General features: G+C 33.5%; 1 pseudogene; it reads left to right on the forward strand.

Moving 5' to 3' along the window:
* Positions 1–549: 549 nt before the first annotated feature.
* Positions 550–676, forward strand: LOC118017245 (annotated as a pseudogene).
* Positions 677–15,944: the final 15,268 nt, after the last annotated feature.

A 15,944-nucleotide genomic window follows, 5' to 3' on the forward strand; every position in this document is an offset into this window, starting at 1 on the left:
AGGACCCTGGGATCATGTCCTGAGCCAAAGGCAGATGCTTAACTAACTGAGCCACGCAGATGCCCCCTTAAATATTTTCTTTGCATTATTTTCCTGGTTAGGATCATCAGTAAAATAATGATTGGTGGTGGTAAGAGTGGGTATCCTTGCCTTTTGCCCTAATTTTAGGGGAAAATACTCAGTATTTCACTTTTAAGTTTAATAGTATCTGTTTTTCATGAATGCCATTCTCTGGATCGAAGTCTCCTTCTATTCAGACTTTGCTGAGAATTTCACCATAAATAATTGTTAAATCCATCATATGTTTTACTACATCTATTTAAATGGTCAAATAAACATATTTTAACTTTGTTAATAAAGGTGAATTACATGTATTGATTTCTGAATGTTAAATCATCCTTCCATTCCTTGGATAAATTCCACATAGTCATGATAAATTATATTTTATTACATAATACTAGATACAATTTGTTAATATTTCATGAGAATCATTTCATCTATTTTTTATTAGGGTTGTTGTTCTGTAATCTTCTTATGTCATATTGCCCCATTGCTTCTCAGCCTACTGGCTAAGATCAAGTGTGGTATTTGTTCTTATCGGTTTAATAATGCCCTTATCAATTTTTAATTACACGCTTATGTTGATTTAATTGAACTAGCTGAATATGTTCCCTTTTATTTTGTGAAAAAACTACTAAAATTTGATGTTATTTCTTCTTTTAGTATATTGTGGAATTCACCAGCGACTACCTTTCTACCAGGAGTGTTCATTGTGAGAAGTTCTAAATTATGAATTTAACTGTTTTGTGTGATACAAGTTTATTCAGATTTCCCCTTTTGTTCTGTGTCAGGAGTTGCAATTTTTGATATCTTGATTTGATATTTTTGACATCAAATTTTGATATTTTGGCATAGGGTTGTTCAACATATCTTGCTATAGGTTTATCAATTTTACTGATCTTTTCAAAGAAGTATCATTTGACTTAGTTCACTTTTTCAAATGTTTTTTTCTTTCCTTTTTTTCCCCCTTTTTTCTTGGTCATTATTGGCTTTAATTTTCCCCTACTTATTTAGCCTTATGAGGTGAAAGCATAAATTGACTTAACATGATTTTCTCATGATTACTATTTGCATGAAACATTTTATCCTTTTATTTTAAAACTGTTTTTATTTCCAAAACACTGTTTGCAATTAGCATATAGTTAATAAATGTAATTTTATCTAGTCTGAAAAAAATTCTGCTAAATTGACAGTGTTTAGTTCATTACACTTAATGAAATAACTAATAGGGTTGGGTTCAATTTTTTCATCATGATATTTGTTTCTATTTTCCTGATTTGTTCACTTTTTTTTGTTCTTCTTTTTCTGTCATCATTTGAATTATTCAAATATTTTTTAGAATTTTATTTTATTTTTGAGATATGCATCTATTTTTATTTTAGTGGTTGATCTAGGGATTAAAATACACAACCTTACCTTACCATAGTCTATTTGAATTGATATTTTGCTACTGCATACACAAAGTAAGAAACTTGAAATACATATATGTAATTCTTATATGTACAATAATATATATTATATAATACTATAATGAAATATTCTTTTTTTCTTTTAGTACTGTAAAGATGAAATTCTCTTGTTTTCCAGATCTTATTGTAGTTTCTAATTAGAAGTAAGCTGTAAATATTTTTGTTGTTCTCCTTATCAAGATGAGCACATATATCTTTGATTTTATGAAATTTGTTTATGATGAGCTACATTTCATTTTTTTTTATACACATCCTGCTTGGGTTTCACTAATATTCTAGGATCTTTGGGTTTCTGTTATTCATCTAGATTTGGACAAGTTTTAGTTGTGTGTGTATGTATGTTTTTGTGTCTGTAAATTAACTTTTCAAGTTTCTCATTCTCTGCTGATATTTATATGCATGCATTTCATATCCTTTAATTCTTTACCATATTTATAATAATTATTTTAAATACCTTGTTTTTAATTCCAGTATCTGGGTTATCTGTTCTTCATTTGATTTTTTTGTTCTACTGCTTGTGTTTTACACTTTCCTGCTTCTTTACATGTATGGTAGTTTTTCTTTTTAATTGTGTGATGCTATTTAGAGACTCTGGATTATTTTACCTCTTTATAAAGAGTCTTGAGTTTTGTTCAGACAGTTAAATTATTGGCAGATCACTTTGCTTCTGTGAACACTTTAATTTAGGCTGAGTTTAGGTCACTTCATAAGTCATAGACTTTCTGCAGTCTCAACTTGTGTGCAAACTGAATATCCAGGGTGCTTCCCAAGATCTCTCTACTCTGTCAAGACTTCGACATCTCTGTACTCAGTGATCTTGAAGTCTTTGTTCACCAATCAGATCCAGATCCCCCAGTAGCTGTTCTGTGCTAGGACTTAGAGAGGCTTACCCAGAGCATATGCTGTTCAAGATTCTTCAGGGACCCAAATTGCTAATACTTCCTGGCAACCATTTCTCTTCCATTTCTCCATCCTTCAAATTTCAGTCTTCTGTGCCATTCTAAAATTCAATCTCTTTTCCTCTACCCAGTGAAATTGTCACTCTTTGTCTTGGCTCCATTTACTCACAAAGTTTTGGATATTTTCTTAAGCTAGAAGCTGTGGTAATTATAAGTGATAGCCTATGCTTCCTTGTTTTCAAAGATCGTATCTCTGTGCTGAAAATACTTCTTTCATATCTTTTATTTCCCCAAATTTTATTTCCTTATTGAAGGAAAAAAAGTCCACTTCCAAATTCTCCAGAATAGCTGGGAGTAGAATTATCATGATAATTTTCTTTTAAATAACTTAAAATCTGCAGGATTTGTTCTGAGGAAGTGTATTAATCATTTCTGTTTGACAGCATCAAACCACTCTAAAATATATTTAAAAAAATAAAAGTAGGTCTAGGTTTTTAGCTCTGTGAAAAAATGTAACCCACACTTACCTCTCTGTATATATTTTTTCAAGATCAACAACATAAGCTCATCATCTCTTAATTCTATAAAATAATAATTAATTCATGCAAGACTGCACCCTTATTTCCTTCCTTCTCTTATCTCCACTCTAGTATATTTAATATATTTCCTTGTATATCTATATACCCTTGAAATATTTGAGTTAGCCTTCCCCAGATACTTTAGTATGCCTAATATAGTCCCTTACATATGTATATATCCTTGAAGGGCACAAAATACTACTTAAAATATTAAAGACCTGCATGAATGCTTCTAATATTCACCTTTATAATCCAAACTGATAATTACTCTTAAGATACTCTGACAATTAGCATTAATATCCTTTTCCTGTTTAGAGTTTTCATATGACAAATTATTTTTCACAATTGAAAAATACATAAATTATTTGTATTAGCTGTCATAATTTTGTTTATATTTGTAATATTAATACCAAAATGTATGAATTACTTTAAATGTGTTAAGTTAAGCAATTTTGTTTTGCCACATAGAAACTTGATGGTGAAGTCAGAATACAAATATTATTTTAATTATATAGAAACATAATGGATTTAATTTTTTTAATTGAGAATTTTAAAAAGGAATTGGTATTTTCAAAAGATCAATTCAAAATTGATATTTTCTTGCATTTTACTTGGAAATGTGGATTATGAGTTTAAGTCCTCTTAAATATGTTTATTTTTATAATCAAACATATTTTGAGGTTTTTTGTTGGCCTTATTAAAATTCACATGCATGTGTCCCCAAATAATTTCATAATAGGAAGTTTTTTCTTTCCAGTGAGAAATACAATTTTTTCCTTCCCTGGATACCAATAAGGGATGAAACTTGTCATCATTTAAAAACATATCATATTTTTTTAGCATCTTGACAATATTTTTCTCAAGTACATTATACAATATCAGATAATGATGATAGAGTAACATTAAAACAGTATTAAACAGCAAATATCAAATATGTCTGTCTGGAATGTGGTACCATATTTCTGTTCCAATGCATGACTATCACTGATAATAATAGAATTATGTGTTTCTAATGTTGTGTAATATTGTTGAAACTCCACTGAGAAATACAGGTGTTATCATAAGCTGTAAATCATATAAAAACCAAAATACAGGGAAGGAAAATAGATCAGTACCAGGGATGGAAAAATACAATAACTTGTGAAGATTATTTTAAGACAAAAATATAGTCTTCTTCCTTCCCATTTCTTCTGTCTATCCTTAGTGATCTTACCCACTTCCTTTATAGCATGTAAGAGAAGAGTATACTAGTTACAGTGTTCTCTTTAACATTTAACTCAAATGTTAAAGCTTAACAATATCACAAATAATATTAATATGTCAGAAATAGTAATCACAGGTTTAGACATAAATTGAAAGAGAGATCATTTTCTAATTTGGGAAATGGGTAAATGAGTAACAATGTAAAAGAATGTAAATAATCATTATTACTAAAGTAAATTATGGCAGAGTAAATTTGCAGCCTGAAGTTAAATTTAACATAAGTAATACATACTATAAAAATGCTCACAGGGTAATACATGCTAAGTTTATAAATACTAGTATCTAAAATCGCCTCACAGATTTGAAGTCAGAAATCAGAATTTATTTCTATCATCCCAGTTTTCCATAAAGGGCACGTTTTCATTTTTCATATTCCTCTTCATTTCATGGCACATTATTTCCCTTGCCCCTCTCTTCCAAACACCCATACATTTCATTTATCCCCAAACCTGCAGTACCAGTTTAATCTCAAAATTGACCCTAACTGGATCCATTAGCTTGCTTTAGACTCATTCATATTAATCAGTATGGACATATTCTGTTAGTAAGGTGGCGGGGGGAGGCATTTTCATAGAAATGGAAGATTTTATCCATTATGGAAAATACTCTTTTATGATTTTCAAATGTTCCAAAGAGATGCTATTTCCCCAGCCATATTTTTTTCTACCTTTCATTTGTACAACTATTGGCCATTTCTCCTAAGTTATACTCAATATTTATAATGCACTTTTATGTCAAAGGGCTTCCCTGAAACTCCAACCACTTGCTGCTCTTTAACTCTTTTTATCTACTGCATCCTGAAGGTTCTTGCACTACTAAAATCTGATTTTAACACCAAGTTTCTAATAGCCTTTGGTCACAATATGTCAGCCAACATAAGTTACAAATTTTCTCAAGAGCATGGCAGAGATGGAGAGGGGAAAGGTTGAGGCAAAACACCACATATTACTAAAACAAAAACAAAAACACAACTCAAAACAGGATGGGAGTAAGAGTTCTTACTGGCTCAGTGGGTTGCAGCAGGTGCTTGCAGGCTTACTGCCTGAGAATATCCAATTAATATGTTGCACTAGTTTTCACTGTTGAGACCATAAATCAGCTATCAGAAAAAGGGAAAACTGTATACTAGTAGGATACTCTAACAGCATATCCTTTTAGAACAATAGTTTTTAAAAAACAGTCCTATAATCAAGTGCCATTTGGGTATTGGAGATAATATGGCATAGTTGGTAAAAATATGAACTCAGGGTCAGACTATTTACCTATGAAAACTAACTTCATTTCTTATCTGATACTTTGGGCAAGTTACTTATCCTGTTTATCACTTTCTCTTCTTTTCATAATGCTACCTACTTCACAGAATTATTTAAAGATTGAATAATTGCTAAATGCTTGAAAAATACTTTGCTCACACTAAATACTCTCAGTGTTTGCAATTACAGGAGTTAAGTTTTGTCTCATCACTTATTTTAAATAACGTAATATAAAGTGATGAACCATTTACTATCATCTCTGACATATCTAAATCTGGCACCTCGCCCTGACTTGACACCACTGAAGTTTCTGTTTTTAATGGCGTATTTACAATTTTATTTGAAAACACACTGCATGGAGTTTTTACTTCAGTGCTTTTCACTGAAAATTTTTACACAGGATATAAGAGCTTGGAAACACAAATCCCCAATGTGATCGCCCATCTAGTTAGCAAGTCTAGTTCATTTATTATAAACTCACATGGATGGAAATAATAGCTTCAAAAATGACAAAGGAGGATATGATGTACTGCCACTAACTTGAAGCTTCTGGGCTAAACGGGCTACAATTCTGATTCATGAGAGAAATTTTAAGAGAACAGTCTCTGTAAATGAAAAATATGTCAAAAGCTTTTTCCACTTATGACATATCATTCACAGGATAAACAGTCCATGGTGTATTAATTTCTGAAGATTGTAACATAGGTGTTTGTTCACCAAACTGGGATTTACTGCCCATTAGAGGTGACAGATTAATGGTTCTGGAACTTCATATCATCTGTATATTCATGGAAGAGGTAATGAAGGTGATGGTTTCATCTATTCTATATAACACATCTCATGTAGAAGTATCCCTAAGCTTTTCTGGTACTGTATTACATTTTATTTTCTTGATTTACTGATCTTTAGAAAAAGTATTTTGTTTTACTTTTCCTTTTAATTTTTATCAACAGCTAATACCAAAAACATTTCTAGGTCATTAGTACTAATAACTATTCCTCCTTTTGCCAAAATACATCCAATGATTCCTTATGAAATATTTATTAAAGGAAGCCTATGTGTTCAATATATTAATGGTATTTCTTCCTTATTCTGGTAATGGATTTTTATCCAATCTAAGATTTTTATCCAATCCACTGGCTGTGATTCATACCATTTTTGTATGTACCATTACAAATGGAGGGGACAAATACCATTGGTTAAACCAAAACAGGCTATAAGTATAGGACACATCCAAATTTTTAAATTTCTGATATAATAAAATGTGAAAACATTTGAACTGCAAAATTGATAAAATATATTATTTGGCTCTTCAGGACCATTGTATAAAATAATCATCTATCTAAGAATTATGGTTTCCCCCAGTTTTATTGAGATATAATTGACATATAACATTTTTTTTAAAGATTTTATTTATTTATCTGACATAGAGAGACAGCGAGAGAGGAAACACAAGCAGGAGGAGTGGGAGAGGGAGAAGCAGGCTTCCCGCTGAGCAGGGAGCCCGATGTGGGGCTCGATCCCATGACCCTGGGATCATGACCTGAGCCGAAGGCAGACGCTTAACGACTGAGCCACCCAGGCACCCCAACATTTTCTAAGTTTAAAGTGTACCGCTGTTGGGGCACCTGGGTGGCGCAGCTGGTTAAGCCTCCACTTCTTGGTTTCTGCTCAGGTCATGATCTCAGGGTCATGAGATCAGCCCTGCGTCAGGCTCCGCACTCAGCACAGAGTCTGCTTGTCTCTCTTCCTTCCACACTGCCCCTCCCTCTCTTTCTCTCTCTTCCAAATAAATAAATAAATAAAATTAAAGTGTACCACTGTTGATTTGATATGCATATATTGTGAAATGATCACCACCATAGCTTTAGCTAACACCTCCATCTTGTCACATAATTACCATTTCTTTTTTTGTGATGAGAACATATAAAATATTTTCTCAGCAACTTTCAAGTATACAAGTATTATTAACTATAATCACCATACTGTACATTAGATCTCCTGAATCTATTCAACATAAAACTGGAAGTTTGTATCTTTTGACTAACACCTCCATTTCCCTCAAGGTCCAGTCCCTGGTAACCCAGTTTTAGTCTCTGTTTCTTTGAGTTTGGCTTTTTTAGAGTCTACATATAAGTGATATCTTATAATATGTGTCTTTCTCTATCTGACTTATTTCACTTAACATAATGTCCACAAATTCTATCCATGTTGTCACAAATGGTAGGATTTCCTTCTTTCCCATGGCTAAATTATATATATATATATCTTGATAAAAATACTTTTTGAACCATGAGAAAAAGATAAAAACATCATGAGTCAATAACACCACTTCTGGTCCTAAAAGCAGAGCTTTTCAGAGCCAGTAAAGGTAATCAGAGTGAGTTTTAACTTTAAAGCCTATACAGTAACCTACAAATTATTTATGGAAACCAAAATTATTTTTTGTAGCAACATATAGTTTATTCTAAGAACTTTGCTATACGCTATAGTTTAATACTGATAATGAAATACAAGATACGAACCATGTGTTGTTGGAAACTTATACCTTCATTGGGGGTAGAAAAACTAAAAAGCAAGACATCAAAAAAAATCTAAGTTAAAAAACATAATATTGTGATATACAATATATGTGTCATAGGAATTTAAGATTGGAATCAATATAGATTACAACATTTAAAAAAATCATGGAAGAAGAGTACTCACGGAAAGAAACTGGACAGGTAATTTTTGAATGGTGGCTGATAGGTGGAAAAAAAGCATGCTAGGTAGTAGATGTCATAATTATTGAAGGTGGTGGTTTGTGGGACAAGATGAAGATTCTCCTGATTAAACAAAAAGATCAGGGCAAAATGAAGACAGTGAATACATTTTGTCTGCTAAGCAATGTGATTTTATGTTAGTGAATTTGGAACTAAAAGGCCTTTAAAGTTTATTTGTTTGTGTATGTATGACTTTAAAAGAGACATTTGTTTGATGAAAACCATACTTTAGGAAGGTTTATTGCTGACAACTAGGCTTCTATCTTCTTATCAAGAGTTAGGGTTACATATGTGAAGATGATTTTACTGCTGACAATGGGTTTTTAATCTTATTATCAAGATCAGTTCTTATTATGTTCTCAATCAGCTAACCAAACTGTCCCACTCTTTGATGCCATGCCATATTGTTTTAAGAGACTTGACCACACATTGATTCTGCCAGTGTCCTTTTCCCCCAGATTCTCAGTCTTTCCCCTAACCTCATATGTAAGGAGTCTTCTACATGGTCTTAGGTTTTGGTGAAACCACCGTTTGGATTTTGAAATCTTTGAGCTTTGATTATTTAGATTAATCCCCAGTTAGTTCCCTATGACCAAACTCTTGCTTATTAGATTTCTTATAGTGTTATCTTACAGACATTCCAAGTTTTCTTTAGGAAATTAGAATTGAACATTAACAGCTTCAGCACCTCCCTAAAGTAAGGTGATCAGAGTGAGTTTTTTTAACCTTAAAGCCTGATACTATACAGTAACCTACAAATTATTTATGGAAACCAGAATCATTTTTTGTAGCAACATATAGTTTATTCTAAGAACTTTGCTATACGCCATAGATTAATACTGATAATGAAATACAAGATACGAACCATGTGTTGTTGGAACTACACTTTCTCATTGAAATCACTTGATCTGCCTCAGCTTTGACATCGGATATAGTCACTTCTCAATAAAAATATGTTACTGATTGATTTTTGGAGTAAAGTTTAAAACGTTCTTTAAATGACAAAAAAAAAATGAAGCTATCTGGGTGAGGAAAATAATTTTAGTTAAAAATCAAAAGACATGGCAAATTCAATTGCAATATTAGAGTTAAGTTGAACACAAGGCCTAGACCCAATTTGCCATGCAAAAGTGATGGTTACAGGACAAATATTTGATAATTTCATTTTGCTAACTGATGTTTCCCTTGAGATAATATTGCAGGCATAAAGCGAATATACTATAGAAATCTATATTGAAGTTGTAAAGAAGGTTGCACTCAGTGCTACAACTAGGGAAGTCTGGGGCACCAGTAAGGCACTGCTGCTGGGTACACAGTTCTGTATAGCTTGTCTCAGCCAGACAAGACCAAACAAGCAATAAATTTCAATTTTATGAGTTGTAAAATGGCTAGATCTTGAAACTGTTTTTCTCACCTAAGGAAAGTCATGGCTATTTTGATAGAGGCAAAGTAGTAATTGTAAGTTATGTCACCCAGCCAAAAAAACTTTTGAAAGTGTTAAGCATGATTCATTAATTATATAATTATTCAGGACAACAGGCATTGTAATCCAGGAGAGTCCTGATAGAACTGGGATATATTGTCACACTGTATCCAAATGGTTAATTAAATTTAAAAAAAAGAGAGAGATACTGAAATAGCATCATATCCACTAGGGGAAAGGAGGGATCACCACCTTATTGCTAGGTGTCATAGAAGTTTAGGTTCCCACTTGGTCTCCACGGTTATCTGAAGGAGGGATCTCCTTATTACTTCTGAGCAGGAGTGGGCATTCCAGCTCATCACTGTGGTCTTGCTGATACCACCGTGGCCGGCAGGGTTGAAGGGCCTTGTTATTGTTTCCCATGTGATTTCTACTGAAACCATGGTGGTGAGGCCTCAATACTGCTGGGAGGATGGTGAAAGTCCAACTCTAGACCAGGCCTCCTTTGATGCCTTCCCAGAGGGATGTACAAGATACCTCTTTTCTTCCAGGGGCCAGTGTAAGTTCAGGCTCTTCGTGTGGTGTCTACTGAGAGGAGTGAGGCATCATTAATACCTGGCAAGGACAAAAGTCCTGGCTCCCTTTTCCACGTTTTCTGACATCATCCAATTTGGATGTTGAAGCACTTCACTACATTCTGATGAGGGTGAAAGTCTGGGCTTCCCACTCAGCCTTGGTGTAAGCTAGCAGGGGGCATATTTTGTCTGTGTCTTTTGCTGCCACAGTGATTATTATCTATTATCCAGACTTTTCTGTCTTGTTACAATGTTCTGTTCCTGGTTCCTTGGATACAGAGAGATGGCTTTTGTTGGGCATTTTTTGTGTACCTATTGGCATTTCCATATTACTCACTTCTACAGCAACTAGTCTGGGATATACAAAGCAGAAAAAACAAACCAAAACAAAACAGAAAACGACAAAAAACACCCACAACCCAGAAAACTCACACTATGTTGTTCCTTGGGTCCCAAGTTTTCTAGCCAATTCATCTTTCTCTTTCTGCCTTTCAGAGTCTTATGTTTTGTTGTTGTTATTTACATTAAAAAAAAAAAAATTGAAGGTCCAGAGTTTTTAATTGTACTTAGGAAAAGAATAGGGAAAGATACATCTGTTCTATCTTCCTGGAAGTGGAAGTCTCAATTAGAAAGTATTTTGAAAAAAACAAACAAACAAAATCAGTTTAATCTTTGGGAAAAATACACTTGATGTCCTGATCTCCCCTTGGGGGACTTTTGAGTGCTTACAGAGTTCACTTGGTAGTGTCTTTTAAAAAATGCCAAATAAATAAATTTATTAATCATTGGTTTATTAAAATTTGGTCAGTTTATTAATTACTAGTTTTTCTTTGGGTGAAATATTGGCTGCCTTTGTAAATAGGTCTTTAAAAATTAGTCTAAAATCAATTTGGTTAAATAGTTGACATGGCTGATGAAGAGCATACAAACTACACTGTAAACAAAACAACAAACAAAAAATCAGTACAAAAACAAATGTTTTAAATTTGTGGGAAGAACTATTTAAGCTACTAGTATGAAACAATTTTTAGTGACAGTGTCATGCATGATTCAAAATATGTTATACTTCAACTTATAAATTAATGTGACATTCTCTGGAAAACTATGCTAAATTACTGAAAGAGTTCAAATCTGACAAAGAGAATGATGTCAAGGCTCCACTGAAGGGATTGAATGAAACTGTTTCATGAAAAAAAAAAACCTGATGGAGAAAGATATGTTTAAATTTATATATTATTTTTATTATATGTGATTATTAATATATGACTATAGTACTTTATCCGTATATCCAAAACTTAAAATTTTCAAGTTGGCCTAAAAGTTTTTGGTGTGAACTTTCATTAAGAAAATAGTGCTTATTTTATATTCATTGTCAATTTGTAGTTAAGTATGTACAATGATATGAAATGCTTAATTTTATTTCAAATAGTTTCTTAAACCATGTATTAATTCAGTCCATGACTTTGGAAATTTGTAATTAATCTTAAAAGTTGTTAATTAAAAAAAAGAACAAAATAACATGGCAATAGGATCATTTAAGTATGTTGTTTTAATTTTCTTTGAAAATTAACTCATTTGGAAATTATTTTCATGTTTCAATGTGTAGATATAAGGAGAGTTTCACATATTTTTTCAATAACATAACTTTCTCCAGAATTCTACATTCAATTACAGTGATAAATCACTAATACTAGAGTTTTCCCTGATAATTTTTTCCCCTCATTTCCTTATCTACATTTATTTGTAAAGATGTGCAGGGCATATTCTATAGGACTTTTGTATATGTGTGAGTGGATATTTGTTTCTCAAGCCTTAACTAATATTAACTTCACAATATCTAGAATGCTGGTATTTTATTTCAGACCTATGGAAATCAATTTTAAACAATGGAATATGATTGAGAGATGAGAGTAAGAACTATTTTTTTTCCATAACGCAGACCTTACATGGATTACCTCATTTAGTTCTCACAAGAATCCTAGGAAATGAAAACTATTTTCACATCTGAGGCTTAAAAAAAGATGAAGTAACTTGCCCAATGACACACAGCTCTATGTTTCTAGGATAAAGGCAATTAACCTTTTTTGTTTAATTTTTCATGAAGGTTAGGATGGTATGTAATAGACATGATTAAAAGCTTGCCATTTGAACCACTAATCATTGATGAGTATAACCAAACTTGACCTCAATATCCAGTTATTCAGTAATCACATGTATTCAAGTTGAGGATTATAAAGACAGAGAAGGAATGTATGTAAGGGAGATAATGATCCTTAGTGATGTTAAATGAACTGACTTTAAGGCCATAGTCACATTTCTTGGAAGCAATAATTTTAATGAACAAGTCTATATATGGTATGACTGATCATAAGGAACGGAATATATTAGGAATAAATCGCTCAACTCTCAAAAGGGTAATTGATTCCTGCCAGAATTGAGTCAGGTATTATTATAATTTCCAATTCAGAGATCAGGAAATTAAGATGTTAAGGGTGTTCAGTAAGCTGATCAAGGATATGCAAACAGAATCGAATTTTGAACTACAACTCTGAAGCTCCAGGTCTGTGTTTTCAGCCACTACTATCCTATATACATGGTTATTTGCTTTTTTTTTTTCTTTAAAAAAAAAAAAAATGGATTTGCCCTGAATCCCCCTTTTCTTTAGCTATAATGATGATAAATAAGACATTTTAAAATGCCATTTTCCCTCACTGAGTCTTGAAAGTCTGCGTGATGTTATAAGAATAATCTCAGTTTTGGGGCGCCTGGGTGGCTCAGTCGTTAAGCGTCTGCCTTCGCCTCAGGTCATGATCCCAGGGTCCTGGGATCCAGCCCCGCATCGGGCTCCCTGCTCGGCGGGAGGCCTGCTTCTCCCTCTCCCTCTCCCCCCGCTTGTGTTCCCTCTCTCGCTGTATCTCTCTCTGTCAAATAAATAAATAAAATCTAAAAAAAAAAAAAAAAAAAAGAATAATCTCAGTTTTAGGAAATGAAATCATTAAAGGTGTGTAATGAAAAAATCAAAATTGAGCCTCACTTCCCTGAGAATTAGGAATGAGAACAATGAGAACAACATACTCTACCCCTCTGAGAATCTTTTGATAGGGCTTTGTTCAAACCCAGGGTAAATATCTTAGAGCAGCTATGAGTCCTCAGGGATTATCATCTGTTGCCCAATTTGATTGTTTAAATGAATTTTTTAATGCATATAAAAAAAGCCACAGATAAGATGTGTCAGAATGTATTTGTCTGTGCATATCATAAATCCATTTCACATTACCTCTCAGTGCTCATAGCTGCAGAGTGCCATCTTGAACTTGGCTTTGATTTGAATATGGACTCTGATCTTCTATACAAAAATTAGTGACTATGGGCACTTTATATTAATTAACATATTTGCCTCCAACAAATTTGCTTTCAATAATTCTCTGGTGCTAGATATTAAAATAAAATTCTCAAACTATTAAACTGATGATTGGCTTCTGATAACTGCTATTTTCTAATCAGAGGTTGAGATCTGATTAATGAAGATGGCATTTTATTGCTCTTCTTTATTTTAATAGCTGGAACTAACGGCAATCCCATGTTGCTGAAGCTTGAACTGCAGAATGGATCAGAAATAGAAAAACTTTAGAAAGTCAGCTTTATAGTACATATTTTGAGGGGATATGAAGCTACTTTTCAAAAGTATATTTATGAACACTTTTCCCTTTATGTTGGTCTAATTTATTTTCTTGTTGGAAGGGGGGAATGATTTCCTGAAGACTTACAGGTTCATTTCTTTTCTTTAAAGATTTTATTTATTTGACAGAGAGAGACACAGCGAGAGAAGGAACACAAGCAGGGGGAGTGGGAGAGGGAGAAGCAGGCTCCCCGTGGAGCAGGGAGCCCAACGCGGGGCTCGATTCCAGGACCCTAGGACCATGACCTGAGCCGAAGGCAGACGCTTAACTACTGAGCCACCCAGGTGCCCCCTTACAGCTTCATTTCTATTTTTCACTAATTTTGTTAGTTTTGAATGCACTAAAGAGTGCTACGGGTTACACATTTTATGTTGTTCTTTCCACAATGAGACTTTTGTCCTCTTAAATATTTTTTTATAATTATTTAACAAAGTTCTCTGTCAGCACTATTTTTGTTCCTTATTGTTCCTTAATCCTATAATTCTCAAGTTTTAACCAAACGTATTATCACAGTTTTTCTGACTTAGATTGCTGCCATCATAGTATACCAGGCTTTTGAAGGAAATTTAGCATTGTGTCATGCGGCAGGGTGCTCTTTAGAGTCTGGCATTGTCATACAGGCCCATTTTTGTTGAAATGACAGCGAGGGCTTCAGAACCTGTCTCTAATGGAGGCCTCAGACAGACAGTTTGATTGGATAAGATATGGCTTGAGGAACAGAGGTGATTTGTCTTGAAGCCTTCTATATATGGCCAGCACACCATAATTTACTTGTTCGTTTAAATGGTTTGGGTGTGCTAAACGTAATTTATGTGAATACCTTCCCATTGCCCTTTGTTTCCTCCAGTGCATACTAACTATTTCATCCCCTGCTTTCATAGTATCCAATGTATATTCCATGCTTGAAGGCTCACTGTACCTTCAGATCAGGTCCTTGTTACTTGAATTCAAAGGACTTTATGCTAAAGGTAGAAATTAGTCTAAATTGAGATAAAACATTAATGGTTAAATTGTATATCATTAATTTTCCTTTCTTAAAACAACTGTCTCTTAACAGAAACCTCTAGGGCATTATTAGAGAAGATTGCCTGATATGTAAAATTTAGTCACTGTACTAAGGCCATAGAAATAGATAAAGATTAGGAATTAAGAAATAACAAATTTGGGGGGCACCTGGGTGGCTCAGTCGTTAAGCGTCTGCCTTCAGCTCAGGTCATGATCCCAGGGTCCTGGGATTGAGCCCCGCATCGGGCTCCCTGCTCAGTGGGGAGCCTGCTTCTCTCTCCCACTCCCCCTGTTTGTGTTCCCTCTCTCGCTGTGCCTCTCTCTGTCAAATAAATAAAATCTTAAAAAAAAAAAAAGAAATAACAAATTCTGCTCTGTGTTAAGCAATTACTTGTATTATATAATTATCTCTCACCATTTCCCTATCATAGAATATTATTTCTGGAAAAATATAGCCCTTAATATAAATCTACAATATATTAGAGATAGCTTTCAATAAAGATTTAATTATGCTTTTTTAAAAAATATATATTTATTTATTTATTTGAGAGAGAGAGAGAGGAGGGGGTGAGGATGGGCAAAGGGGGGAGGGGTAGAGGGAGAGGGAGAGAATCTCAAGCAGACTCCCTCCTGCCTCTTGAACAGGGAGCCTGATGTGGGGCTCCATCTCACAATGCAGAAATCATGACCTGAGCCAAAATCAAGAGTTGGATGCTCAACCAACTGAGCCACCCAGGTGCCCCAGATTTAATTATGCTCTTACACAAAACATAGAAATGAGATTTTTTTTGTTAACGTCAAAAAGATATATTGCATCTCTATTTCAGTATCCTGATCACTAAAGTACCTTTTCTTTTTCAGAAAACAAATGTCCTGTTTATCATTTCAGCTTGAAAGTACATCCTAAAAAAGCCTTTGTTTAATTTTAAATGCTTCAGTTGTTCTATGAACTTAATAACATTAGGCCTTATTATATT

This window comes from Mirounga leonina, unplaced genomic scaffold (assembly GCF_011800145.1).
Source record: "Mirounga leonina isolate KUSES-001 unplaced genomic scaffold, KU_Mleo_1.0 Mir_168, whole genome shotgun sequence".
NCBI classification, from domain to species: Eukaryota; Metazoa; Chordata; class Mammalia; order Carnivora; family Phocidae; genus Mirounga; species Mirounga leonina.